Source organism: Rhinopithecus bieti, unplaced genomic scaffold, assembly GCF_001698545.2.
Source record: "Rhinopithecus bieti isolate Rb0 unplaced genomic scaffold, ASM169854v2 scaffold_23816, whole genome shotgun sequence".
NCBI lineage: Eukaryota > Metazoa > Chordata > Mammalia > Primates > Cercopithecidae > Rhinopithecus > Rhinopithecus bieti.
Window position 1 is genome coordinate 1,971,015 of NW_016811019.1, and position 27,279 is coordinate 1,998,293.

General features: G+C 45.2%; 2 long non-coding RNA genes across 3 annotated transcripts; one reads left to right on the forward strand and one right to left on the reverse strand.

Annotated features, from left to right (window-relative positions):
• LOC108543051 (uncharacterized) lies at window positions 1-20,374 on the reverse strand. Its single transcript, XR_001889441.1, has 4 exons — window positions 20,238-20,374; window positions 14,316-14,397; window positions 2,769-2,888; window positions 1-41 (listed from the first exon to the last, which is right to left on the reverse strand). It is a non-coding gene; the product is annotated as an uncharacterized LOC108543051 (long non-coding RNA).
• LOC108543050 (uncharacterized) lies at window positions 7,886-27,180 on the forward strand. 2 transcript variants are annotated; one of them, XR_001889439.1, is made up of 5 exons: window positions 7,886-8,194; window positions 8,398-8,561; window positions 18,532-18,738; window positions 23,555-23,857; window positions 26,708-27,180. It is a non-coding gene; the product is annotated as an uncharacterized LOC108543050 (long non-coding RNA). The 2 variants fall into 2 exon arrangements; XR_001889440.1 differs by lacking the exon at window positions 23,555-23,857.
• Window positions 27,181-27,279: the final 99 nt, after the last annotated feature.

Sequence of the window (27,279 nt, forward strand, 5' to 3'; positions counted from 1 at the left end):
TCTCCTGTACAGTATTCTTTCCAAAGAGCTTCAACCTGAATCTAATAATGAGGAAACAACTAGACAAATTCAGAATGTGGGAGGTTATATAGGAAAACAGGCTGGAACTGCTCAAGACAAATCCAAAATGTGGGAGATTACATAGGAAAACAGGCTGGAACTGTTCAAAAACTCAGTGTCATAAAAAACAAAAATCAAAACAAAATAGGAGGAGAATGTTCGAAATCAAAAGAAGGAGATGCAACAACCACATAAAATATGTAACCCCTGATGAGATCCTTGGTCGGACACTTAAAGCAGCCTGAAAGTTGGCTGGGCACAGTGGCTCACCCCTGTAATCCCAACACTGTCTCAAAACAAAAAACGATAAAAACAGCATGAAAGACACTGGGGACAGTTGAGTTTGAACTAAATATGAGGTATTGGTTTTCTTAGGTGTGATAATGATATCATGCTTATGTAGGAGAATGACTTTATGCTTAGGTGATGCTGCAGAATTGAGGGGCGAAGTGTTATGATGTTGCCAACCTACGTCCAAATGACTCAGGAAAATATGCGTATTATTATGTACCTACATGACATATGGATGTTTTTGCATATATATGATATATGGAAACTATCATATATATGACAGCTATGGGTGTTCTTACAAATGTGGCAAAATGTTAACAATGTTTCTGTTTACGTGAAGGATCCTGGGAATTCTTATATGATTCTTTCAGGGTTTTTGGGTTTTTTTTTGGTAGTTTAAACACCATGAAAAAGAATGAAAATAAGAAGCAGAAGGAGGAGAAGGAGAGAATTAATGACAGTTTGACCCAAGACAGTAGCAGTGGTTTTGGGGAGTGTCCTGGGCTGCTGTAACAAAGTACCCCAGCCTGGGTACTTATAAACGACAGAAATGTGCTCCTCACCGTCCCGGATGTTGGAAGTCTGAGATCAGAGCGCCAGCACTATTGGGTTCTGGTGAGGATTGTCCTCAGGGTTGCAGACTGCTGACTTTTGGTTGTATCCTCACATGGCAGAAAGAGGGCTAGAGAGCTCTCTAGGGTCCCTCTCTCTCTCTTTTTTCTTTTTTTGAGAGAGGGTCTCACTCTCTTGTCTCCACTGAATGGAGTGCAGTGGCGTGATCCTAGTTTGCTGTACCCTTAACTTCCCGGGCTCAAGCAATCCTCCCACCTCCCGAGTAGCTGGGAATACAGGTGCGCTCCACCATGCCTGGCTAATTTTTGTATTTTCTGTAGAGATGGGGTCTCACTATGTTGCCCAGGCTGGTCTCAAACTCCTGGGCTCAAGCAGTCTGCCCACCTTGGCTTCCCAAAGTGCTGAGATTACAGGCTTGAGCCCCCACACCCAGCCTGCTTTCTCTCTTTTTTTTTTTTTGGTTTTTAAGGCTAGTTAAGTGAAGCAGTGGGAGTGAAAAAGGAACAAAGAAGTCTGTAACTAGTTGTTATCAATTAGGTGTAAACACCACTGCTCTTGGCCCAGCCTGGAGTCTCTTTTATAAGGCACTAATCCCATTTATGAGGGCTCCACTCTCATAACCTAATTATCTCCCAAAGGCCCCACCTTCTAACAGTGTCGCACTGGGGGTTAGAATTTCATATATGAGGCCGGGCATGGTGGCTCAAGCCTGTAATCCCAGCACTTTGGGAGGCTGAGGCAGGTGGATCACTTGAGGTCAGGAGTTCAAGACCAGCCTGGCCAACATAGTGTAATCCTGTCTGTCCTAAAAATATAAAAATTAGCCAGGCATGGTGTCGGGTGCCTGTGGTCCCAGCTACTCAGGTGGCTGAGGTGCGAGAATCGCTTGAACCCAGGTGGCAGAGGTGGCTGTGAGCTGAGATCGCGCCACTGCACTCCAGTCTGGGCAACAGAGAGAGACTCTATAAAAAAAAGAAAGAGGCCGGGCGTGGTGGCTCAAGCCTGTAATTCCAGCACTTTGGGAGGCCGAGGTGGGCGGATCACGAGGTCAGGAGATCGAGACCATCCTGGCTAACACGATGAAACCCCGTCTCTACTTAAAAAAATACAAAAAAACTAGCTGGGTGAGGTGGCGGGCGCCTGTAGTCCCAGCTACTCGGGAGGCTGAGGCAGAAGAATGGCCTAAACCCGGGAGGTGGAGCTTGCAGTGAGCTGAGATCCGGCCACTGCACTCCAGCCTGGGTGACAGAGCGAGACTCCTTCTCAAAAAAAAAAAAAAAAGAAAGAAAAAAAAGAAAAAGGCCGGGCATGGTGGCTCACGCTTGTAATCCCAGCACTTTGGGTGGCCAAGGCAGGCAGGTCACTTGAGGTCAGGAGTTTGAGACCAGCCTGGCCAAAACATGGTGAAACCCCGTCTCTACTAAAAATACAAAAATTAGCCAGGCATGGTGGTGCATGGCTGTAATCCCAGCCACTCGGGAGGCTGAGGCACAAGAATCGCTTGAAACCAGGAGGTGGAGGTTAGTGGTGAGCCAAGATCACACCATTGCACTCCAGCATGGGGAACAAGAGTGAAACTCGGTCTCAAAAAAAAAAAAAATTATGTATGATTTTAGAGGGACATAAACATTCGGTTCAGTTCACTGTAGGGAAGAAGGTTGGAATTAAGAGAAATACAGGAATATTAGGAATCTGTCCTGATGTGGAATAATGTTTGGGGATTCAGCTAGCTTGAAGTTAGGGAAACAAGCCCAGTCAGGGGTTCCAGTCCTGGACATAGATAATATGACATACTTTCCTAATGCAAACAGTGACAAAAATCACCAGAAATCAACAATGCTTACCTTACCACACCAAGCAGAGCGCTGTGAACAGTGCTGAATCCGGAATCAGGATGTTGGAGTTCTGATCCTGGCTCTACCACTGAGCTGCTGTGAGTGAAGTGAGCTCTTCCGGGGCTCCTCCTGTGAAAAATGAGAAGATTGGAGCAGACCTTCCCCGAGGCCCTGTTCAATCTTTCACAAGAACACAGTTGTAGTCACCCTTCCTTATTGACGTTACTGAGTCATCTGAGCTGTTAATGAGATGTCGCGTCTGCCATTTCATTCTCGCCATCTTGATTTATTTCTCCAACCCTCTTGGCCACCCTCTCATGAGAGCCTGTCCTTGACTAAACCAGGTCCTCACTGAACGCTGTGCTTTACGGGGGAGCTGTAATAGTTGCCAGTTTCTCATTCTGTCTGCCCTAGATTTAGTGATGAGGTTTCTTCCTGGACTCTTGGATGTTGCTTTATATTAATAACACATCTGACTTTCTCTTTGTTATGAAGCTAACACATACTTACGGTTGAAAATTTAGGACATTCGGGAAACTCTGTAAAATAAAACTTTTTTTTTTTTTTGAGACGGAATCTTGCTCTGTTGCCCAGGCTGGAGTTCAGTGGCACAGTCTCAGCTCACTGCAACTTCTGCCTCCTGGGTTCCAGTGATCCTCCTGTCTCAGGCTTCCAAGTAGCAGGGACTACAGGTGCACACCAACACATCTGGCTAATTTTTGTGTGTGTATGTATTTTCAGTAGAGATGGGGTTTCGCCATGTTGGCCAGGCTGGTCTCGAACTCCTGGTCTCAGGTGATCTACCTGCCTTGGCCTCCCAACGTGCTGGGATTACAGGCATGAGCTATAGTGCCTGGCCTTGTAAAAGAAAATTTAAGTTACTCACAATTCCAATTTGCCGATAGCCACTATTAAATGTTTTTCTGAATGGTGTGTGTGTGTGTGTGTGTGTGTGTGTGTTCGTTGCATAGTTCATCTCTTATCATATACATAATTTTGTTTTTTTTTTCATTTAATAAAATATGTTGCACACTCTTGGGAGGGAATGGGACAGACTCCCATTCTATAATTTCTTTTTCAGAATTTTACAAGCTTGGAATGTCATCATGGCATCTCATTTTAACAGCTCTCCATATATGAAACAGCTTTCCATATATATGACATTATATACCCAAGAAATGTAATGTTAAAATGTGTTTCTTTATCATATCTTTTTCTATATAATTAAAATATTCAATATTTTCATATAAGAAATTTTCCAGGCCAGGCCAGGCATGGTGGCTCACGCCTGTAATCCCAGCATTTCAGGAGGCCAAGGTGGGCAGATCACTTGAGGACAGGAGTTCAAGACCAGCCTAGCCAACATGGCAAAAACCCATCTCTACTAAAAGTACAAAAATTGGCCAGGCGTGGTGGCAAGTGCCTGTAATTCCAGCTACTCAGGTGGCTGAGCCATGAGAATTGCTTGAACCTAGGAGGCAGAGGTTGCAGTGAGCCAAGATCACACCACTGTACTCCAGCTTGGACAACAGAGCAAGACTCTGTAAAAAGAAAGAAAGAGAGAAAAAGAGAGGGAGATAAAGAAAGAGAAAGAGAGAAAGAAAGAGAGAAAGCAAGAAAGAAAGAGGGAAGGAAGGAAGGAGGAAAGGAAGGCAGGAGGGAGGGAGGGAAGAAAAGAAAAGAAAAGAGAAAAGACAAGACAAGACAGGACATTTTCCAGGCTGGGCGTGGTGGCTCATGCCTGTAATCCCAGCACTTTGGGAGGCCAAGGTGGGAGGATCACTTGAGCCCAGGAGTTTGAGACCAGCCTGGGCAACATGTCCAGACCCCGTCTCTACAATGTTAAAAATTAGCCAGGTGTAGTGGTGGTGCCTGTGGTCCCAGCTACTCAGGAGGCTGAGATGAGATGGGAGTATCACTTGAGCCCAGGAGGTTGAGGATCACAGTGAGCTGTGATCATGTCACTGCACTCTAGCCTGGGTGACAAGGTGAGACCGCAATTAGAAAAAAAGAGAGAGAGAGAGAATTTTCCAAATAACTGGGCAACTCTTTCCCCACCTTCTCTTGTTTTGATGTAAGGCTGGCCTGTTACATCATCAATACTACCGAGGAAATACCAGGACACAGAAAAAACGAAGGGAAGAAATACAGTACAATGTCTTAGTTTATGATACTACATTGTTAATGGTGGATCCATAGAAATACATCTGGGTGGTGGTGGCATTTGGAGGGTGTGTATGCGGTGAGTAGTTTGTAGGGGAGAGCAACAAAAATGAATTAAACCGGATGGGTGTTGAGTGAGGCATGGTAACTACTTTGGGAATTTTTTCTCTTCCTTTGTTACTAATGCCAAATAGCAAAGGCTAATTTTAATGTAATGGGTATATGTGTGTCTAAGTGGAGGGACAGACAGACAGACATCATGGGAGGAATGCATCCTAGAGTCCTTTTAAAATCAAAACCAGCACTAATGAAGAGCTTTTTCTAATGTCATTATATTAATTCAAAAACATCCTAACACTCGACAGATGGATATTCTTAAATGTCTCCAAGGAAGAACCTAAACCATTTGCTCATGCTAGCATCTCATATTTTGATCCGAAATTTCAAACCACTTAATTCATCCTCATGGCTCTCATGGGAAGCAAGGAGAAAGAAGAAATTACTCTCCACCACCTCTTTTATATGATATATGACTATATACACTTACATTTTTATTACACACTTAACTTTACAGGAAAGGAAATCCCATAAACTAGGTGCATCTCTCTGAAATCACTTTTAACCCTCATTAGCTTGGAGGCATTCAACTGAAACCATTGCTTACATACTCTCTGTCTCTCTGCATTCTTTCCATATACACACATTTCAGTGACCATCACACTTATTATTATTATTATTATTATTATTATTATTATTATTAATTGAGACAGAGTCTTACTCTGTCGCCCAGGCAGGAGTGCAGTGGCACGATCTTGGCTCACTGCAAGCTCCTCCTCCCGGGTTCACACCATTCTCCTACCTCAGCCTCCCGAGTAGCTGGGACTACAGCACCCACCACCACGCCTGGCTAATTTTTTTTTTTTTTTTTGTTATTTTTAGTACAGATGGGGTTTCACCGTGTTAGCCAGGATGGTCTCGAGTTCCTGACCTTGTAATCCGCCTGCCTCGGCCTCCCAAAGTACTGGGATTACAGGCGTGAGCCACCGTGCCTGGCCACACTTATTATTTTTAATGACTGCATAGCATCTCGTTGTATCGGTATATCATTGTTTACACAATTATTTTATTGTGAGGGCTTTTGGGGTTGTCTTTGAATTATTTGAAACATCATAAGTAATATTATGAATGCATCATTGTGCAAAATATTCTTTTTCCTTTTGAATTCTTTGAGTCCCATTGATGCTGACTTTTATTATTATACACTTTGCTCATGTGTAATAATAAAAGGCAGATAACAGAACCGCTAAGCTGTTTGTGTTTGTCTAATTTCTATGAATGGTTTAGGTTATGGCTTCTATTTTCCTGTGTATAAAATTGTCTATTCTTATTCTTTTACACTCTGGCTATTTGCCAAGTAGAAGAAGCTAAGGATTAACCATATACATTTTTATTAAATCTAGATTTATTTAGGAATCTAAACTTTTTTTTTTTTTTTTTTTGAGATGCAGTCTTGTTCTGTGGCCCAGGCTGGAGTGCAGTTGTATGATCTTGGCTCACTGAAACCTCCACCTCCAGGGTTCAAGCAATTATCTGCCTCAGCCTCTGGAGTAGCTGGGATTACATGTACTCACCATCATGCCCACCTAATTCTTTTTGTATTTTTTTGTAGAGATGGGGTTTCACCATCTTGGCCAGGCTGGCCTTGAACTCCTGACCTTGTGATCCACCTGCCTTGGCCTCCAAAGTGCTGGGATTATAGGCATGAGCCACCGCATCTAGCCTGTGCCCTTTTCTTTAAACTTGGTTTCATTGCATTATTTTTGTATGATGTAGTTTTAGATGTTATAAAGGGAGTGTAACAGGACTCATGCATGGACTCTTTTCCAAGAATTTCTGCAGCCTTTGGAAACTCCCACATCACCAATGCAAAAACCTAGTACCTGAACCCTCTGGTCTCAGCAAAAGAAAATAGCCTTGGCTTATGGTTGAAATGGGGCTTGGGATATCCTAGGAAATGACCTCCTTTGTGGGAGTGTGGCAAGAGCTGAGTTGTCAGTCTCCAGGGACACTGCTATCAGTATCCTTTTCCACTTTATTTGTTGTTCCAAAATAATAATTGTAATATCTCAGAATTGAATCTCTGGCTGTCCTTTCAACCGTGTGGTTAGGGCCAGACTGGTTATTCCCAGAGCTGCCCATGGGTCACAGCGAAGGCAAGGACCGTGTGTTTCATTGACTTAAACATGCCTGCTCTGGGCCACTGTGATCACACGGTTATCTTTCTTCCATTATCCTGGGCCTGAATGCATCACACGCTTTCCTGGCTTGAGGCAAGAGGTGCAAGATAACTGAAGGTTATCTTCATGGTCATCTCGAGTATGAGCATTTGGGGTGGGGGTTGTTTGTGCATGTGCACGTCTGTGCATGTGTGCATGCTGCTTATCTCTCTAGGTATCTGTTGGGCTACACTTGCTATGCTTGTGCAGTGGCCTCTCTTCTACAGTCCTGGCTGGAAGATGGAGGCGAGATGGCTGGATGATCAACATGGCTGCTGAGCCACGTTCGCAGGCTCAGGCCATTCTGCTCAGCTGTGCACAGTTGGAATACAGTAGGCTATTGTTACTGGAACGAGCTCCCTGTTCTAAATTCCACCAAAGTGTAAGTAACATGACCAGGATGAGAATTCATCATGATTTGGCCAGGCGCAGTGGCTCACGCCTGTAATCCCAGCACTTTGGGAGGCCAAGGCCAGAGGATCACTTGAGGCCAGGAATTCGAGACCAGTCTGACCAACATGGTGAAACCCTGTCTCCACTAAAAATACAAAAATTAGTCAGGTGTGGTGGTGCATGCCTGTAATGTAATCCCAGCTACTTGAGAGGCTGAGGCAGGAGAATTGCTTGAACCTGGAAGGCAAAGGTTGCAGTGAGCCAAAATTACGCTACTGCACTCTAGCCTGGGCAACAGAGTGAGACTCTGTCTCAAAAAAGAAAAGAAAGAAAAGCAAATGCCACTAGGATCTCTGAAACTCCTATTACACAGAAGACTGCAAAAGCCAGTATTGAGGAGACGGTGAGAGAAAGCTGTTCGTGTGTAGGCAGAGTGTGATAATTCAAAAACCAGACAAAGAAGGAAAAGAGTGCAGCAAACATGGTGTAAAGAAAGGGCTGAAGAGGAGAGGGTAAAAGGAAGGAGAGGGTCTGTTGTTACCGGCAGGGCTAATCCCAGGCAGTGCTATGTGCCTGGCAATCTTCTAGCCCAGCTTCCTACTGGTAAGTCTCTAAGTACAATGCCACCAGTATATAATGTGCTAAATAGTTTTAATCAACTTTCTTTTCAAAACAAGTATCTAATTCATCTTGAATAATACCATGTGGGAAACAATAAGTTTGATATCTAGTTATATGTTTTCTAATACATGTTAGGATAAACACATAATTAGTAACAGTATCTGTCCATCTATCCATATATGAAGCGCCAAAAACAATCCCAGTTGCTGCGCAGTGGTGTGCACACAATTCCTTGGAAAGTCCATTCCCATTGGGATGTGGGACTCAGGAAACGAGAATTCAACCCATGAGAGAGCATGACGGGCAAGGAAGATGCCAAGATCACAGCTGCCGGTCCAGACTGGAGCAGGTGAGCAGGTTCGGGAGAGATTCCTCCACAACAGGAAGCTGATAGGATGCCTGAGGTGTTTGAAGACATTGAGAGACCTGGAAGTGGTGGTTCACACCTGTAATCCCAACACTTTGGGAGGCCAAAGTGGGAGGAGTTCAAGATCAACTTGGGCAATATAGTGAGATCCCATCTCTACAAAATATTTTATTTTATTTTATTTTATTTTATTTTATTTTATTTTTATGAGACAGAGTCTCTCTTTGTCACCCAGCCTGGAGTGCAGTGGTGCAATCTCCACTCACTGCAACCTCTGCCTCCTGGTTTCAAGTGATTCTCCTGCCTCAGCCTCCTGAGCAGCTGGAACTACAGGTTCGCACCACCATGCCCGGCTAATTTTTTTGTATTTTTAGTAGAGACGGGGTTTCACCATGTTGGCCAGGCTGGTCTCAAACTCCTGACCTCAAGTGATTACCCTGCCTTGGCCTCCCAAAGTGCTGGAATTACAGGCATGAGCCACCATACCCGGGCCCTACTAAACATTTAAAAAAATTAGCCAGGCATGGGCGTGCATGCCTGTGGTCCCAGCTACTCAAGAGGCTGAGGTAGGAGAACCACTTGAACCCAGGAGGTCGAGGCTCCAATAAGCTGTGATTGCACCACCGCACTCCAGCCTGGGTGACAGAGTGAGACCCTGTCTCAAAACAAACCAAACACACATTGAGAGGAGCTTTACACAACTAGAGGGGACTCAAATTTGTGATAGCACACAAAAAAGTGGACAACCAATAAAACAACAGTCATTAACTCTAGACAGAATGCTGTATAGGAAACGTGATTCCAATGCATGACACGGCTCCACTGTGAATAGGCCCCGGAGGATGTGGGACTGACTATAGTTCTATAGACCAGCATGGGAAGAGAAGGGGATAGCAAGTGAGAACAGGACAGAGGCAGTAAGGGGCCAGTGCTCATCCTCCATGGCAGGAGTGGATGGATAATGAGGAAACTGGAAAACCACGTTTGAGATACCTGAAACTGAAAAGCTGAAGTATTTGAAAGTGGCTGGCTGTGGGGAGGAAGTAAGGATATGAAACAATTTGCCTCTTTTATTTTTTTTATTTTAATGAGATGGAGTCTTACTCTGTCACCCAGGCTGGAGGGCAGTGGTGCAATCTCAGCTCACTGCAACCTTTGCCTCCTGGGTTCAAGTGATTCTCCTGCATCAACCCACAGCCCACCCACATACCCCCCATCCATCTCCAACACTCACCCCCGGCCCCCACCCTCCAGTAGAGGCTAATTTTTGTATTTTTAGTAGAGATGGGATTTCACCATGTTGGCCAGGCTGGTCTCAAACTCACAGACTCAAGTGATCTGCCGCCTTAGCCTCCCAGAGTGCTGAGATTATAGGCAGGAGCCACTGGCCACAATTTGCCCCTTGAAACTGTAAACAGTGCATAAATTTGAATTTAAAACACCAGATCATGTTACCTCCCTGCTTAAAACCTTATAAGCAATCCTTGACTTACAATGGTTGGACTTAGGACTTTTCAACTTTACGATGGTGCAAAAGTGATATACATTCCATTGTATTACACTTTCCATTCCTCTACACATTCAGTAGAAACCGTTCTTTGAATTTTGATCTTTTCCTCCTGGCAAAATGTGGTATGATGAGATTCTGGGAAGAACGGTGAGCGATTCTGGTTTTTACTTTCAGTGCAATATTTGATAAATTACATGAGACATTCAACACTTTATTGTAAAGTCGGCTTTGTGTTAAATGGTTTTGCCTAACTGTAGGCTACTGTAAATATTCCGATGTTAGGAGTACTAAATGCATTTTCAACTTAATGATATTCACAATTTACAATGAGTTTATCAGAATGCAATCCTTTCATAAGTCAAGGAGCATCTGTAATGGCCTCTGTAAAATTGCTTTCGAGGTCTCTTCTGGGTAAGTCCTACCTCCTGCCAGGGCCTCACCTTTCCCTGGTCCATATTGCACACTTCGTGTCAAGATACGCTTTGCCCCTAGAGCCAGCCATATCCTCTCATCTCACGTATCTAGAATTTTGAACATATGCCCCCGGACCCTCCCCTTCCTCTCCATTCCCTTCTCTGGGCAAACTCTGATTCAACTTCAAGTTTCCATTTGGCCTTCACTTTTGAAGGAAATGCACCTCCACCCCCTAAACTCCCACCCTGCTAGACTGGGGATTTGCCTCCCATCTGATTCCGTAATTCCCCTTCTTTCCTTGTTCACTTCCCAAACTTACTGCTATTGCTTCCTTAATTATTTTCAACCCTCCACTGGAGAACTCTGCCAGGGCAAAGAAAACAGTCTTTTTCATCATTATATTATCAGGGTCTAGCACTATACCAAGGACATTGTCAAACTCAATATATAGTTGTTGAATGAATGAATCCCACTGTCTAGACCTTGGGGCAATTTTTATCAAAATCTCTGTTATAAAAATGTTTTCTCAGCTGACTTTTTTTTTTTTTTGAGACTGAATCTCAGTCTGTCACTCAGGCTGGAGTGCAGTGGCACGATCTTGGCTCACTGTAACCTCTGCTTCCCAGGTTCAAGCAATTCTCCTGCGTTAGCCTCCCGAGTAGCTGGAATTACAGATGTGTGCCACCACGCCCAGCTAATTTTTGTATTTTTGGTAGAGAGGGCATTTCACCATGTTGACCAGGCTGGTCTCGAACTCTTGACCTCAGGTAATCCGCCTGCCTCAGCCTCCTAAAGTGCTGGGATTACAGGCGTGAGCTGCCACGCCTATACTGACTTTCAATTAGGAGAGTATTAGGCATCTAGATATGAATGAACTATATAAAGCCAAATGCATAATTGTCCTATTTGTATGGTCCAGCTAGCCAGTGAGATATTTCTCTGTAGGGGATCCTTTCAGAGTCCCTCACATCACACTTAGGTGGTGAAGTCACCTGTTTGGCTTCGTAATACTCAGACAAGCAATGTTGTGTGGTGGTTGACCATGTAGTCGGTAGGACTGGGCTCCAGGGTTCAAATCCCAGCTTTCTTACTTATACTTTAGCAAGTGATTTAGCTTCCCATGACTCAAGTTCTCTATCTGTAAAATTGGTATAAAATAAATAATGCTTACTTCATAGTTTTTGTTCATAGTTTTTGTTCCTTTTTGTGTTTGTTTGTTTGTTTGTTTTTGACAAAGTGTTGATCTGTCGCCCTGGCTGGAGTGCAGCGGCGTGATCTTGGCTCACTGCAATCTCTGCCTCTTGGATTCAAGAGATTCTCCTGCCTCAGCCTCCTGAGTAGCTGGGATTACAGGCATGCGCCACCACACCCAGCTAATTTTTGTATTTTCAGTAGAGACAGGATTTCTCCTTATTGGCCAGGCTGGTCTTGAATTCCTGACACCAGTTGATCCACCCACCTTGGCCTCCCAAAGTGCTGGAATTACAAAGTGCTGGGATTACTTGGCCTCCCAAAGTGCTGCACCCAGCCCTTCATAGGTGTTTTTACAGTGTTTTCAGCATGGTGCCTGGCACATAGTAAGCACTCAGTATATTATCATTATAGCTTCCAGATACCTTTCTCTATATGCACTCGTTTGTTAATTTTTTTTTTTTAAGTGTAACTGGTCAAAATTAAACCCAAAACTGTTTTATCTGACCGGGGCAAAAGGTACAGGGTGCTAGCACTGTCCTAGATCTACAAATTTTACTTCTTTTAGTGCAGCCTAAAATTATACTGGCTTTTTTTTTCTAAGTAGCCATATCATACCGTGGAGTCATATCACCCTTGCATTTAATAAACCTCTCAGACCTTTTAGTGTGAATCTCTGTCCAAATAGCACTTGCCCTTCCTGTATCTGGGTAATCAATTTTAAAAAATATTTTAATTTTATTTCTTAAGATGGAGTCTCTCTTTGTGGCCCAGGCTGGAGTGCAGTGGTGTGATCTCGGCTCACTGGAACCTCTACCTCCTGGGTTCAAGTGCTTCTCCTGCCTCAGCCTACCAAGTACCTGGGATTACAGGCACCCACCACCAAGCCCGGCTAATTTTTGTATTTTTAGTAGAGACGGGGTTTTACGATGTTGGCCAGGCTGGTCTTGAACTCCTGACCTCAAATGTTCTACCCACTTTGGCCTCCCAAAGTGCTGGGATTACAGGTGTAAACCACTGCACCCGGCCTGACTCATCCATAAAGTTGCTGAACAGGAGGCCAAGGGCAAAATCAGCATAACTCTAGCAAAGCTCTTCAAGTCAACAGCAGTCAATAGTCCAGCAACATTCTTCACATGCAGTCTTTCAGCCTGCAATTCCCCATCTCCGTCTGTAAGGATGTCATGACAAACGTCCCAAATTACCATTTCTTAAAGATGTCTGCAAAATATGGGCTCTAAGGGTGTTTGTTTATAACAGCAAAAAACAGAAAGCAACCTTAATGTCCAACAAGAAGAGATGGATTGCATCCATGTTTGTACATATTTTCAGTGGACAGCTTTTGCATTACAAAAAATTTAAAATTCTGCACATTCATGTGGCCTAAACTTATTTTTAACCATAGATAGTTGTGGCTATTTGGGGTTTAGCTCCTCCCTAGTTTTCCTTCCCTCTTCTGGTAGTATCACTCTGACTGTCTTCGGGTGAAGGGAATTTCCCTTTCCCACTGGGTTCCTTTTAGTGAAACTGTCTAATAAAGCAACTCTTGCTTCCCTAACCAGAGGGAGGATACCTGACCCAAGCTAGGACATTGAACTAGAACTGTCTCTTCAAGGACTTTAGGGACTAAGAAAAATTGGAACTGGTGTGTCACAGCAATTGTGCCGTGATCCAACTGGCTATTAATTCCTGCTGCCAGAAGCCCAGAGCTGCCCCGGTTCCTGCTCTTTCTGATTCTGATTTTCTATCTCTCTCTTTGATGTGGTGAACTCCCCATAACTCCCAATGAATGACATTTTGCTTAAATTGTCCAGTGTTAGTTTCTGTTGCTTACGATAACAAATTTTAATTGGTTCTGTCAAGTCCCTTAAAATATTTTAGAACTGATTTTAAAATCCCAGTATATAAAACAGAGTGCAGGCTGAGTGGCAATGGCTCACATCTGTAATCCCCAGCATTTTGGGGGACTGAGGCAGGTGGATTGCTTGAGACTGAGGCAGGCGGATTGCCTGGGCAACACAGTGAGATCTCATATCTACCAAAAAAAAAAAAAAAATACAAACAAAATTAGCCAGGAGTGATGGCACATGCCTGTAGTCCCAGTTACTCCGGAGAATGAGGTAGGAGAATCGCTTGAGCCTGGGAGGCAGAGGTTGCACTGAGCCAAGATCATGCCACTGTACTCCAGCCTGGGTGACAAATGAGACCCTGACTCGAAAAACAATCATACAGGCCAGGCGCGGTGGCTCACACCTGTAATCCCAGCCCTTTGGGAGGTCAAGGTGGGCAGATCACGAGGTCAGGAGTTCGAGACCAGCTTGGCCAACATGCTGAAGCCCCGTTGCTACTAAAAAGACAAAAATTAGCTGGGTGTGGTGGCGCGCGCCTGTAATCCCATCTACTCAGCAGGCTGAGGCAGCAGAATTGGTTGAACCCGGGAGGCAGAGGTTGCAGTGAGCCAAGACCATGCCACTCTAGCCTGGGTGACAGAGTAAGACTCTGTCTTGAGAAAACAAACAAAACAAAACAAAAACATACAAACAAAAAACCCAAACAGAAAAACAAGAAGAAACCAGAGTGCTCTTGCACGTGAGTGGTCTGTCCATTTGGCTAATTCTTACCTGTACAATAAACTCCCAGGGCTCTACGAACGCAGTGTAAAGTAGAAGTCATCTTTTGAGAATGGAGTGTCTCCTCTTCTCTCTGTGGTGATATTAAAGGTATTCACTTATTATTTCCTACAAATCTTAATGTTGGTTTTGTGTGTTGTCCTGTCTTTCATGTTAGAAGCTTTTCCCAAATGTCTGATGATTTTTGGCTGTCAGTTTCTATTTAAAAGCAACCCAGTAAAATGATTACCAGATATGTACAGGGCCAGGGTTTGTACCCCATTCTCCTGTTTTCAACTCCACTCCTTGCTTTTGAGGTCCTCAGTGCTTCAGATTCCTGAGACTTCCTGGTGTTCTGTTGCCCAAATTGTCTTCCTTCATTGGCATCTCCTTTTGGAGTCATTTGCTTCCAGCTTTCCCTGTTCTGCCAAGTCAGTTACCACTCATCCATTTATTTTCTACCTTCCAAAAATGCATTGTCATTGCTGGTCCTGTCGTTTCCTCTCCTAATCTCTTTATCTGCGGATTTTTATCTTTCTTATTCCTTTCATATAATTTTAGTGTTTTTTAGTGAGAAGGAAGTAGAGATAATTTCATTATTGGGTTCATTATTTCAGTAGAAATCTCTACCTTTTCTGAAGTTACCCATTTTATTTTTATACTAAATACAAACAAGAGTATTTTTAACTTTATGAAGACACAGTCCTGTAACATTTGTTTGTTGTCTGCCAGTAGTCTACAAATCTATTAGTCAAATCAAAAAGGAAATAAAGACAGTTACCATGATTTGTCCTTAATAAATTAATTGTGGCTCCAAGTATTGACTTAATTATTTTCTGGGTGTTCACAACAAACAACCCTGTTTCACCAGGTGATCCTATTAATTGTCAATATTCAACACCAAGGTGGTGATTAGCAGAACCCACTATTTTCCTACTCAATTGCAACTCCTTTCCAGTTTCTCATGAAATTTTAAAGCTTATTGATACTTTACAATCCCTTTCCCAAGTCCCCTTAGCATCTTATAAATAAATGTGTCTAGACATGAGGTTTTTATTTATTAAAATAATTACTTTAAATAAATTACTTCATCTACCCGAGACTTTAATCCTCTTTTTGCAATATTTGCCTTAAATCTTTTTAGTTTGAGGACTGTACTCGATTTTTTCTGGGAAAAGTGGGACTGCCTAGCATCTAAACACCCTTCTTATCTGGGGGAATCCAGATAAGGGCTCCACTGTGAAAACCAAAGGGGTAGAAATTCTCTCTCCTGTCCTCTAGCACGAGAGCATGTGATCTAGGCTCAGTGAATCAGGATTTTGAATACGGGGGGAATGATGTAAAGACACAGAAGGTGGGAGATTTCCGCTGCAGTGGTAGAGGAGTGGGAGTAGGCATGTGTGGGAGTGGGCACCCTTTGCCAGTGATGCCTGGGAGTGGGCACCCTTTGCCAGTGATGCCTGGGAGTGGGCACCCTTTGCCAGTGATGCCTGGGAGTGGAAGCACCAAGTAGCCACTGGTGGCAGTTCCAGCCATGATGGCGCTGTTCTGGTGGCAGGACCTTGATAGAATTTGGCTGCCCAACCTCTCTTTATCTCTGGATGGATTTTTTTGTTTTGTTTTGTTTTTGAGAAAGAGTTTCACTCTGTTGCCTAGGCTGGAGTACAATGGTGTGATCTTGGCTCACTGCAACCTCCACCCCCTGGGTTCGAGTGATTCTCCTGCCTCAGCCTCCCAAGTAGGTGGAATTATAGGCCCCTGCCACCACACCCAGCTAATTTTTGTATTTTTAGTAGAGACTGGTTTCACCACGTTGATCAGGCTGGTCTTGAACTCTTGATCTCAGGTGATCTGCCCGCCTTGGCCTCCCAAAGTGCTGGGATTACAGGCGTGAGCCTCTGCACCCGGCCTCTGGCTGGGTTTTGATCTTGGTGTTGTGGACTTCCCCTTGATTCTGTGAACTGTCTTATACCATTCCACAAATTTCTTTTCTGCAGAAGTTAGCAAGAGTCAGTTTCTGATATCTGGACGAAGAACCTTGACTGGTACAGAGAAATTGCTACAAGGAGATGGTTGCAGATGACAGAACCCTGGAGAAATGGATGAGGGAGGGAAGATGAGCTGTCTACCTAGCTACTTAGGACTGAGAGCAGTTAAAATTCCGTTAGTATGTAGGGATAATATGTGCTTAATATTGTATAGTGGCAGAAAAAAATTAAAAGAAATATTTTCCAGATCACTACTTATTAGCAATTATTTGCCCCTGCAAACTATAGGAAAGTCAAAAGAAATTCAAGGACTCGAGAGTGGTGCTCACTTCTTTTCTTGGCTATAGTCTGCTTCAACAAAAACAGATGACAAGCTCAGCTCCTTAAATTCTCAGATCGTAACACAGATTGACACACAGGCACTTTCTAAGACCATACTAAAAAGGATCTCATTTATCACAACCATAGGACAGAGGTAACTGAAAGCCAAACTCCAGGAATTACCAAATTACAAAGTCAGTTGAATTTTTAGCCTCACTAGGACCCGTATGTGAAAGAGCATTGATCAGAACCACTTTGCCACCGAAGAACTGGAATGAGAAAATATGGGGATATTTGAAAAACCCAGGGAACTCTGTACCCTCAAGCCTCACTAAGCCTTCATCACCAGCCAAAACAGAGCCTACACCTATGTGTAATGAGGCTATCATTGCTTTACATGAAGACGCACCTAAGAGAGTTATCATGTAAAAGGAAGCCAATTATTTTCCTGTTCTACTCCCTTCACTCCTCATTATCTCCAAACATATAACTAGAATTAGGTACCAGCATGTCCAAGAGGGCCAGTTATAAAGTTAATGATTAGCACACACTGGACAAGATGCACGCACACACACACACACACGCATACATCCCAAGATTTGCTAATTTACAGTAATGTGGAGGAACATACATAGAAATGGATTTTCTGAGGAGGAAAAAAAAATTTTTTTGATTCTGGCTGAATTTATCAATGCAGGTATACTTTCTAGAAATTCAGATTTAGCAGATTGACTCAAGTAGCTGGAAATGTTTCTAAATATTTTCTTGGTTGGTTGCCTGAAACCTAGTCACCATGAAGGACAATGCCAAATGAAGTGGAGGTACAAAGTGTTGTCATGTTGAGCAAGGAATTCAGAAATGCTGGAAGATAGAAATACTGGAGGGCATTCCTATGTCCTCTTTTTATGTCCCCAAGGTGGCCCAGAAAGCCAGTGAAGAAAATACCCGCGTCTTTGAGAGCGCTTTAGTGACTGTCTAAGTAGGCCAGGAGTGCCTATGGGAGAAGCTGCAGCTGCCGTGGCTTCCCGTATTTTAACGGCAATGGATAGATCCTGGGTCAGCAGAAGCCACATGGTGGCACTTAACTGCCAGTGGTGTGGGGACGTGACTTTCATCTTAGGCAGCAAGGCCAGCGTGATGATAAGAAGCTTCAGACCTTCAAAACTCTTTGTTTTTGTCTTTTGTTTTTGGGGTTTTTTTTGGTTGGTTGGTTGGTTGGTTGGTTGGTTGGTTGGTTTTTGAGACAGGATCTTGCCTTGTTGCCCAGGCTAGAGTGCAGTGGCACAATCATGGCTCTCTGCAGCTTCCACCTCCCAGGCTCAAGCAATCCTCTTACCTCAGCCTCCAGAGAGTAGCTGGGACTACAGGCTCAAGCCACCATGCCTGGCTAATTTTCATATTTTTTGGTGGAGACGGGGCTTTGGCCCGTTGCCCAGGCTGTCTCAAGCTCCTGGGCTCAAGCACTCCAACCACCTCAGTCTCCCAAAGTGCTGGGATTACAGGCGTGAACCAGCATGCCCAGCCCCTTCAAGGCTTTTTGATCATAGGTCCTCAGTACTATAACAAGTGATTAGCCGTTAGACATCCTCAGAATCACAGAAATGGCCTCCTGACCTGTGGAATAAGGCCTATATGTAAACAGGGTCATTTGGAAGTACCTGCACTTCCCCTTACCCATCCAGAATCAGGCAAAACCCTGCATCCCCAGGGAAATCACCACCAGGATCTCGTTAGGCACAAGGTGCAGTTATATTACATTTCCATTAACGATTTAGTTTAGTACAGAAACTGGCTGGATCTTGAAAAATCACATGGGTCCTCAGTGCTCTTGTATCTGCTGTTCCAGTTGGGGTCTCCTAATATAGCAGTGGCACCTGGAAGACTGCAATGGTCCCTAATGCCTTTGTTTTCTATCCCAGGAATTAGAAAACACCAGGAAAAGGGTTGTTTCCACCTGGAAGAGGAATGCTAGAGCAAGACGCCATCTTCCTCCGCATTACCATCTGTCTCTGGACAACAATGAAATTCACAGGACACTGATTGTCTTTTTATCCCATTGGACATCATGCTAGTCTACAATACTGATAACGCCACGATGATAGGATCTAAAGACCTGGAAGCTGCAGGTACCCAAAGTACCTTGATAAAACACATGCCAGAGTATGGGAAGGAGGATGGGAAGGAGAGAGATTCTAAGAAGATGCAGGAGTTGGCTGGGCGCTATGGCTCATGCCTATAATCCCAGGACTTTGGGAGGCTGAGGCGGGTGGATCACCTGAGGTCAAGAGTTCAAGACCAGCCTGGCCAACATGGTGAAACCCCGTCTCTATTAAAAATGCAAAGATCGGCTGGGCGTGGTGGCAGGTGCCTGTAATCCCAGCTACTCAGGAGGCTGAGGCCGGAGAATCACTTGAACCTGGGAGGCGGAGGTTGCAGTGAGCCAAGATCATGCCACTGCACTCCAGCGTGGGCAACAGAGCAAGACTCCATCTCAAAAAAAAAAAAAGACAACGCAGGAGTCTGTCACCTCAGTGACGTTTCTAGAGGTTGGTAGGGGGTCTAACTCCCATCAGAATAGCCCATACGAAATGAAGACTAGGTTGAGCACCTTTTACTCTCATCACTAAGAAAGAGGCGCTAGTGGCCAGGTGCAGTGGTTCACGTCCATAATCCTAGCACTTTGGGAGGCCGAGGTGAGTGGATTACCTGGGGTCAGGAGTTTGAGACCAGTCTGACCAACATAGTAAAACCCTGTCTCTACTAGAAATACAAAAAAAATGTAGTCGGGCATGGTGGCACATGCCTGTAATCCCAGCTACTCGGGAGGCTGAGGCAGGGAGAATTGCTTTGACCCAGAAAGCAGAGGTTGCAGCCAAGATCATGCCACAGCACTCCCGCCTGGGCGACAGAGCAAAACTCCGTCTCCAAATAAATAAATAAATAAATAAATAAATAAAGAGGCACAAGCTTTGCTGGCCTTTTTAGACTTTTTTTTTCCCTTTCCTGAGACAAGGTCTCCCTCTGTCACCCAGTCTGCAGGGCCGTGGTGTGATCTCAGCTCACTGTAGCCTCAACCTCCCAGGCTCAGGCAATTCTCCCACCTCACCTCCCAAATAGCTGGAACCACAGGCACGTGCCACCATGTCTGGCTAATTTTTGTATTTTTTGTAGAGACAGGGTTTCACCATGTTGCCCAGACTGATCTTGAACTGGGCTCAAGCAATCCTCCTGTCTTGGCCTGTCAAAGAGCTGGGATTACTGGCATGAGTCATGGAGTCCCGCCCTATTTATTTATTTATTTATTTATTTATTTATTTATTTTTGAATTCTCTTGCCCAGACTGGAGTGAAGTGGCACCATCTCGGCTCACTGCAACCCCCACCTCCCAGGCTCAAGCAATTCTCCTGCCTCAGCCTCCCAATTAGCTGGCATTACAGGCACGTGCCACTACCACTCAGCTAATTTTTGTATTTTTAGTAGAGATGGGGTTTCCCTTTGTTGACCAGGCTGGTCTTGAACTCCTGACCTGAAATGATCCACTGCTTTGGCCTCCCAAAGTTTCGGGATTGCAGGTGTGAGCCACCGCACCCGGCCCGGCCTTTTAGACTGTCCAGGTAACACATACCACAGTTGGGTGTGCGTCTCCAATCCCTTTACCAAGTGACTTGAAAGGCTTCCCAGTTTTCAGCAGGGGCCAGGTTGCAGTATGTGTGATTTGGCCACTTAACCTTAACAACCCAGTGGATCTAAATGGTGCTTGAGTTATCAGTGGCAAACTGGGTTGCAGCATGTAGCTTGTGGCAAGCCTGATTAAGAGAATCACCGTGGAGACCTTTATTGTTTTGCATCAATCCCTGACCTCTTCAGTAAGTGGCTGTTCCCTTTGTAAGAGATACTTTTGCCTGCTACTGAGCCTTAGAATAGACAGAATGTTGCCCATGGAACATTGGTCACAGTGAGATCTTGAGTTATCCGTCGTGAATTTGGTAATGTCTGAGCCACAGTGCCATCAAGTTGGGTGTGGTTAGCAGCTTACTAGAAAGCAGTGAGAACAGGTTCAAGTAGGTCCTGGAGGCACAATAAAAGAGAATTTGTTCACACGTCTAGTACACCAGCTCCTGCCACATCGCTGTCCTTCCTCAGCCCACGTCTGTGGTCTCATGTGGAGCACCTTACCAGCCGTATCTACTAACAACCCCACTCAGGTTAGTTCTAAGGGACATGAGAGAAAGGACATCCTCTCGGTAGGCAGAACATACAGCATAGCTCACTGTCCATTTTGTCTTGAAGAATTGATAACTTGAGGTAAGAGTTTACAATGAGTGTCTGGCAGTGTCTGGTGTTTTGGCTGTATAACAAGGCACTTGGAACAAGACTGCAGAATAGTTTTAGGGAAGAAGTACTTTTAATGACCTGTTGGTCAGAAATGATGTTGTCGTTTTGGAGCAAGATATTTGGGGAAGAAGAAAGTGAAATGAATCAGGCACAGTGGCTCACACCTGCAATCCCAGCACTTTGGGAGGCCGAGGTGGGCAGACGACCTGAGGTCAGGAGGTACAGACCAGCCTGGCCAACATGGTGAAACCCCATCGCTACTAAAAATGCAAAAATTAGCCAGATGTGATGGCTTTCACCTATAATCCCAGCTACTTGGAGGTTGAGGCAGGAGAATCACTTGAACCCGAGATGTGGAGGTTGCAGTGAGCCAAGATCATTCTACTGCACTCCAGCCCGGGCAACAGAGTGACTCTGTCTCCAAAACAAAAGAAAAGAAAATGAAATGACCCAGTAGAATGAACCCAGTTAATCAGATGAACAGATGGTTACCTACTCTGCCATTCAACTTCCTTCCCAAACTACCCTAATGTTTGTCCAATGGGATGAAGCAAAATAGAAGCTCTACATTAACACAACTACAGGGAAATTCCTGCTACCGAGTCCATTTTACCTGTGTTTCCTTTCTTGGTATGCTAAATACTTTTATATTTCTACTTTAAAAAGAAAAGAATTGTAGGCTGGGGGCGGTGGCTCACACCTGTAATCCCAGCACTTTGGGAGGCCAAGGGGGTTGGATCACCTGAGGTCAGGAATTCAAGACCAGCCTGACCAACATGGTGAAACCCTGTCTCTTCTAAAAATACAAAAATTAGCTGGGCGTGGTGGCATGCACATGTAATCCCAGCCACTTGAGAGGCTGAGGCAGGAGAATCCCTTGAATCTGGGGATGGAGGTTGCAATGAGCTGAGACCATGCCACTGCCCTCCAGCCTGGGCAACAGAGCAAGACTCCATCTCCAAAAGAAAAAAAAAGACTACATTCCTTTGCTTCTTCTACTTTTTGAAGAGTTTACATCATAAGGCAAGTAAGGAATCCCTCATATGATTTGCTTTGAGTTGAATTACACTCATATCTCAAGATCCCTTTTTGCAATTATTGCTTCTCTACAGAGAGAGAAACAGGAAATAGAGGAAATAGAGTTGAATATTTGAAAGGCAGGACATCCTCAGGGGGTAGGCCTCAGTAAAGTCAGCAATGGACAGATGTGACTATGCTCTTGGGGATGTATCATGCTAAGCAGTTTCACAAGAAATGGATGTTTCGAAAGTGCCCACTTACAGTTAGAAATGTAAGTACTTGGGAGGCCGAGACGGGCGGATCACGAGGTCAGGAGATCGAGACCATCCTGGCTAACACGGTGAAACCCCGTCTCTACTAAAAAAAAAAAAATACAAAAAACTAGCCGGGCAAGGTGGCGGGCGCCTGTAGTCCCAGCTACTCAGGAGGCTGAGGCAGGAGAATGGCGTAAACCTGGGAGGCGGAGTTTACAGTGAGCTGAGATCCGGTCACTGCACTCCAGCCTCGGTGACAGAGCGAGACTCCGTCTCAAAAAAAAAAAAAAAAAAAAAAAAAAAATGTAAGTACATAGAGGACTGAAATGTTCAAATTGGCTGATTTGCCAGCCTCACAGATAAGCTAAAATATAACCAGAAGATCGTGGTGAACCAGGGAAAAGAACAAAGGGAATCAGCAGGTTTATCTAAAGGTATTAAGCTTGATCGTCAGATACATCCATCTTCCCTATGGGAATATACCTGCCAATGGACCTGAAATATCTGGGTCTGCTAGTCAGGGATGCCCATCCCCCAGAGAGGCATTTGCTTCAGGTCCACTGCCAAAGTCAGGCTCCCTGGGCACGCCTTTCCCAGGCTTCTATCTGATCGTCTGCATTATTTTCATACACATCTGCTTTTAGGGTGAGTACAGGTCTGGCACAATGGCTCAAACCTACAATCCTTGCACTTTGGGAGGCCAAGGCAGGAGGATCACTTAAGCCCAGGAGTTCAAGACCAGCCTGGGCAACATAGTGAGACCCCATGTCTACAAAATAAAAAATAAAAAAGATTAGCTCGGAGTGGTGGCATGTGCCTGTAGTCCCAGCTACTCGGGAGGCTGAGGCATAAGAATCACTTGAATCTGGGAGGTGGAAGTTGCTGTGAGACAAGATTGTGCCACTGGACAAGCCTGGGTGACAGAGCAACACCCTGTCTCAAAAAAACACAACAACAACAAAACAAAAAAGAGGGAGTACGACATAGTAGATGAGGGCAGAGCCTGAGATATGTTAATACCGTCCTCTGAAAGTGTGACAACACCCACACACTCTGTCCCTGGTATTCCCCAATGCCTGGGACTCCCATTGTGAATAGTTACCTCCCCCATTGGCTTCCCTCATTGACAGTTACTGTGTTAATTGAAGTTGTGAATTACTTTGCCCTTACACACACCCACCATTATATTCAGTTGTACTGCTAGTTCTCATTTCTTTATTACAAAACCAGCTCCTTTTCTAGAGTTTCATGTTGCATGCATTTCTGTTTCCCCTTAGCGGTGTCCCCTTACCACCACCACTAAAGGAAACTCCACATCTTTATCCTGTGACAGCCTCCTCCTTGCTCTATGATCTGGGGCTCTTACGCTGCCTGCTCTCAACTGCTCGCAGTCATGTCCACCAGTTCCCGCTACCTGTGGAACCCAGGCTTCTTCCATGAGTCTGGAGTGGAGCTCAAGAATCTGCCTTGTAGAAAGCTCCCCAGGGGCTGCTGGTGCAAGCTGAAGGGAAGCCCGCTGTGAACCACCTCCTTCAGTTCCCCAGCGAGCTTCCTAGAAGAGTGACATTGGCCAGACCCATCTGCTACCTCATCTGTTGCCACATCACAAACCTGCGGCTGAGCTACTTGCAATCTGGTGAGAAACAGAAGAGAACAGAGCTTGGAGAAAGGCAGACCGAGACGGGAATCCTGCTTGTACCATTTATTCTTTTTGATGTTGTTGTTGTTGTTGAGATGAAGTCTTGCTCTGTTGTCTAAGCTAGAGTGCAATGGCACGATCTTGGCTCACTGCAACTTCCGCCTCTTGGGTTCAAGTGATTCTCCTAACTCAGCCTCCCAAGGAGCTGGGATTACAGGCACCTGCCACCATGCCCAGCTAATTTTTGTATTTTTTGTAGAAATGAGGTTTCACCATCTTGGCCAGGCTGGTCTCGAACTCCTAACCTCCGGTGATCCACTCGCCTTGGCCTCCCAAGTGCTGGGATTACAGGCATGAGCCACCATGCCTGGCTGCTTCTACCATTCATTGTGTGACTCTGGGAATGGCTCTTTTAAAAATGCGTTTCCTAATTCTAATCTAGTTCCCAGGGTTGTTGTGAGGCTTAGAGGGAGAAAGATGCTTCCTTCAATAAGTATGTGTTGAGCCCCTCCTACACACCAGGCATTGGGTACTGGGCTAGGTGTAGTGCCTAACACTGAGCAGGAGCTTGGCAAATACTCATTCCTTGCTTCTTCCCTCTCCCTCTCATCGCCCTGAAACCTGAAGGTCACCATTGGAGTTCTCCCTTCTCTTGGCTGGCCTTGTATCTCGTCCAGCTGCCTCCTGCCACGCTTAGATTCCTGAGAGGTGACACAGGGCACATTGCTGATGAATTCCTTGTCTTGATTCCTGATCAAGGCATCTCTGTCTCCAGTCTCTGGGTGGGAAACGTAGTATGCCAAGCTAGGCAATATGGAAACCAGTATGGACCCATTTCCCCCTTACCAATGCAGTTGAGAGACAGAGTCGGCCATAAGGAGCCAGCTTGTTGTCTCCCGTCCCCTTGGCCCAATGGCGCCCTTTAAAGGCAAAGGAGCCTCCCAGGTAGAAGGCTTACACAGCCCATGTCTTGCCACCCTAAGGGCCACTTCTTAAGGGAAGGAGAAAGAGAATACATAGGGATGCAGATGAATTTTATAAGCCCTTCCCATTCTTTCCTGGGAAACAGGAAGAGACTTGGTTCAACCTTGGTATAACCCTGCTGTGCATCTTCAATGCCCCCAATGCCAGGAACCGCCTTTCTGAAAGAGGCAGTCATGAGTCAGGGAGGAAATGTGTTTAGTCACCAGTGACCTCTTAACTCCACATCCATCAGCCCTTTCTGCTCCTTCCTCCACCTATTAGCAGCATCTCACACTCTTGATACCCCATAGCTTCCAGAAGAATCTTCCTCACTGAATAGAGGCCAAAGTCCTTAGGTACTCAAGGCCTTTTGTGACTGTGCCAAAGCCCGCCTTTCTTACTGCATCTCTCCCCGTATCCCTTCAGTTAGCATATGTTCCTCTCAAATGTGCCATTTGCTTTTCTTTATACATAGCTGTGACTTCCCAACACCTGCCTTTGCTCAAGTTACATTCTCTCTTCATGTTTGGCTCCTTCCCTAACTCCCTCCCAGTCCACCCAGGTGGAGCCTCTCTCCTAGGCTTCTGCCAGGACTCCATTTTTCTCTTTCTCTGAGACATCTCTCTATGCTGACTTGTATTCTCGACTGGACTGTGAGTTTTCTGGATGGCAGGGACTTTTTACTCTCTCCCCACCATGTCTTGAATGTAGTAGGCTCTCAATAAATGCATGTGCCATAATTTAGAACATGAGTGAGTCCTAACCTACCAGACATCAGATACAGACTCAAACTTCAACTCGACTTTGTCTACCACGTGCGTGTTGGCATGTAGACGTCTGAGCTTCTCTATCATGTTCACTGAGAGTTGATGAACATCCTCTTCCTTGGGCCATCGTCATGAGACTGAAGTCAGCTGACATCCTTGAGCCAGAAAAGTGAGGGTTGGGCTAGAGATTTGAAAGCTGAGGATTGGGGCTGAGTATCAAAGTGGAGTCCTGTGGCCAAGAAGAGTCCAGAAAAGGGAAAGCGGGCATGGCCAGGGATCCTTAACTGCAGAGCTGCCAAACCCTGAGGGGGCTCAGGTGAATGTAAAAAACAGCATGCTTTATTGGGAAAGGGGTGATTTCAGGGTCCGAAGTCCATATAAGGCAGTGGCTCTACAAGGCCTGGAGGGCAGGGTTTGGCTTAGGTGGGCGAGGGTAACTTCCCCAGAGAGGTTCCATCTGGCCCTATTGAAGAGCTGGGGCTCTTCCTACACCAGTACCAATTTTCAGGTCTTAGGGGTTCAGCATCTCACATGTTCTTTTTGTATTCTTATTCTATTAGCCAGGTTTACAATTTCCTGGAGGCATTTTTCTTTTTACATATTTAGTTTTTTGAGACAGGGTTTTACTCTGTTGCCCAGGTTGAAGTCTGGTGGCGCAACCATGACTCACTGCGGCCTCAACCTCCCAGGCTCAAGTGATTCTCCTAACCTCAGCCTCCCCAATAGCTGGGACTATAGGTGCATGACACCATGCTTGGTTATTTTTTTTTTTTTTTATTTTTATTTTTTTGCAGAGACAGGGTCTTACTGTGTTTCCATGGCTGGTCACCAACTCCTGGGCTCACGCAATCCTCCTGTCTCAGTTTCCCAAAGTGCTGGGATTACCGGCGTGAGCCACCACGTCTGGCCCTGGAGGCATTTTTCTCCCTGTCCTTTCATTTTGTTTCAACCGTTCTTTGATTGGGCTGGCCAGTTTCTGGGCAAGCCTATTTCTTGGCTGTGGTGAGATGCAGGTTTCCTTAGCTATGGCAAGGAGAGCCACATCTGACTTTTTGAGATCACCTGTGTGACCAGCTATTCATTTCCTATCTCTTCTTTTCTCTTCCATGTCATGTAGATCAGCAGGAAGAAGAGACGGAAGCAACGCCATGGACCTTTATGTTCTTCCGAGTGTGGGTGGGCTTGGGCCTTGCAGTGACAACAAGTATCACTCAGGATGGAGATGGGAGATAATGGGTGGGCGACAGGTGCCTCCTACTGCTGGCAGCAAGGAGAGAGTGAAGAGGCAGAATTTCCTTGGTCTACACTAGAGTCTGGGTCATGGGCATGGCAGTGCTTGAGCTTTTGACCAGAAGCAAGTGGACATGGATTTGAGCTTCGGGTAAGAAAGGAGACTTCTCTCCAGGGACCATAGGGGCTGGCAGCTGAAGAAGGTGACTTGGCCCCTGTCTAGAGGGTGAATACAGGGTCAACCCAAGGCCATGAAGTAGATGGAACTGGGAGAGCCTGCTTGGTACTTTTAAATGTCAACATGTCAACCACAAATACCTCAAACACTGCTCACACAATGGTAAAATCTAGTTGCGAAATCTGTCCTGCAGCAGCCTTCTCCATCCCAGGCGCCCAGGCCCCATCTCCTGGCAGCAGGCAGCTCTCCCCATCCCCCCTCATGTCCCTCCTACAGCCCAA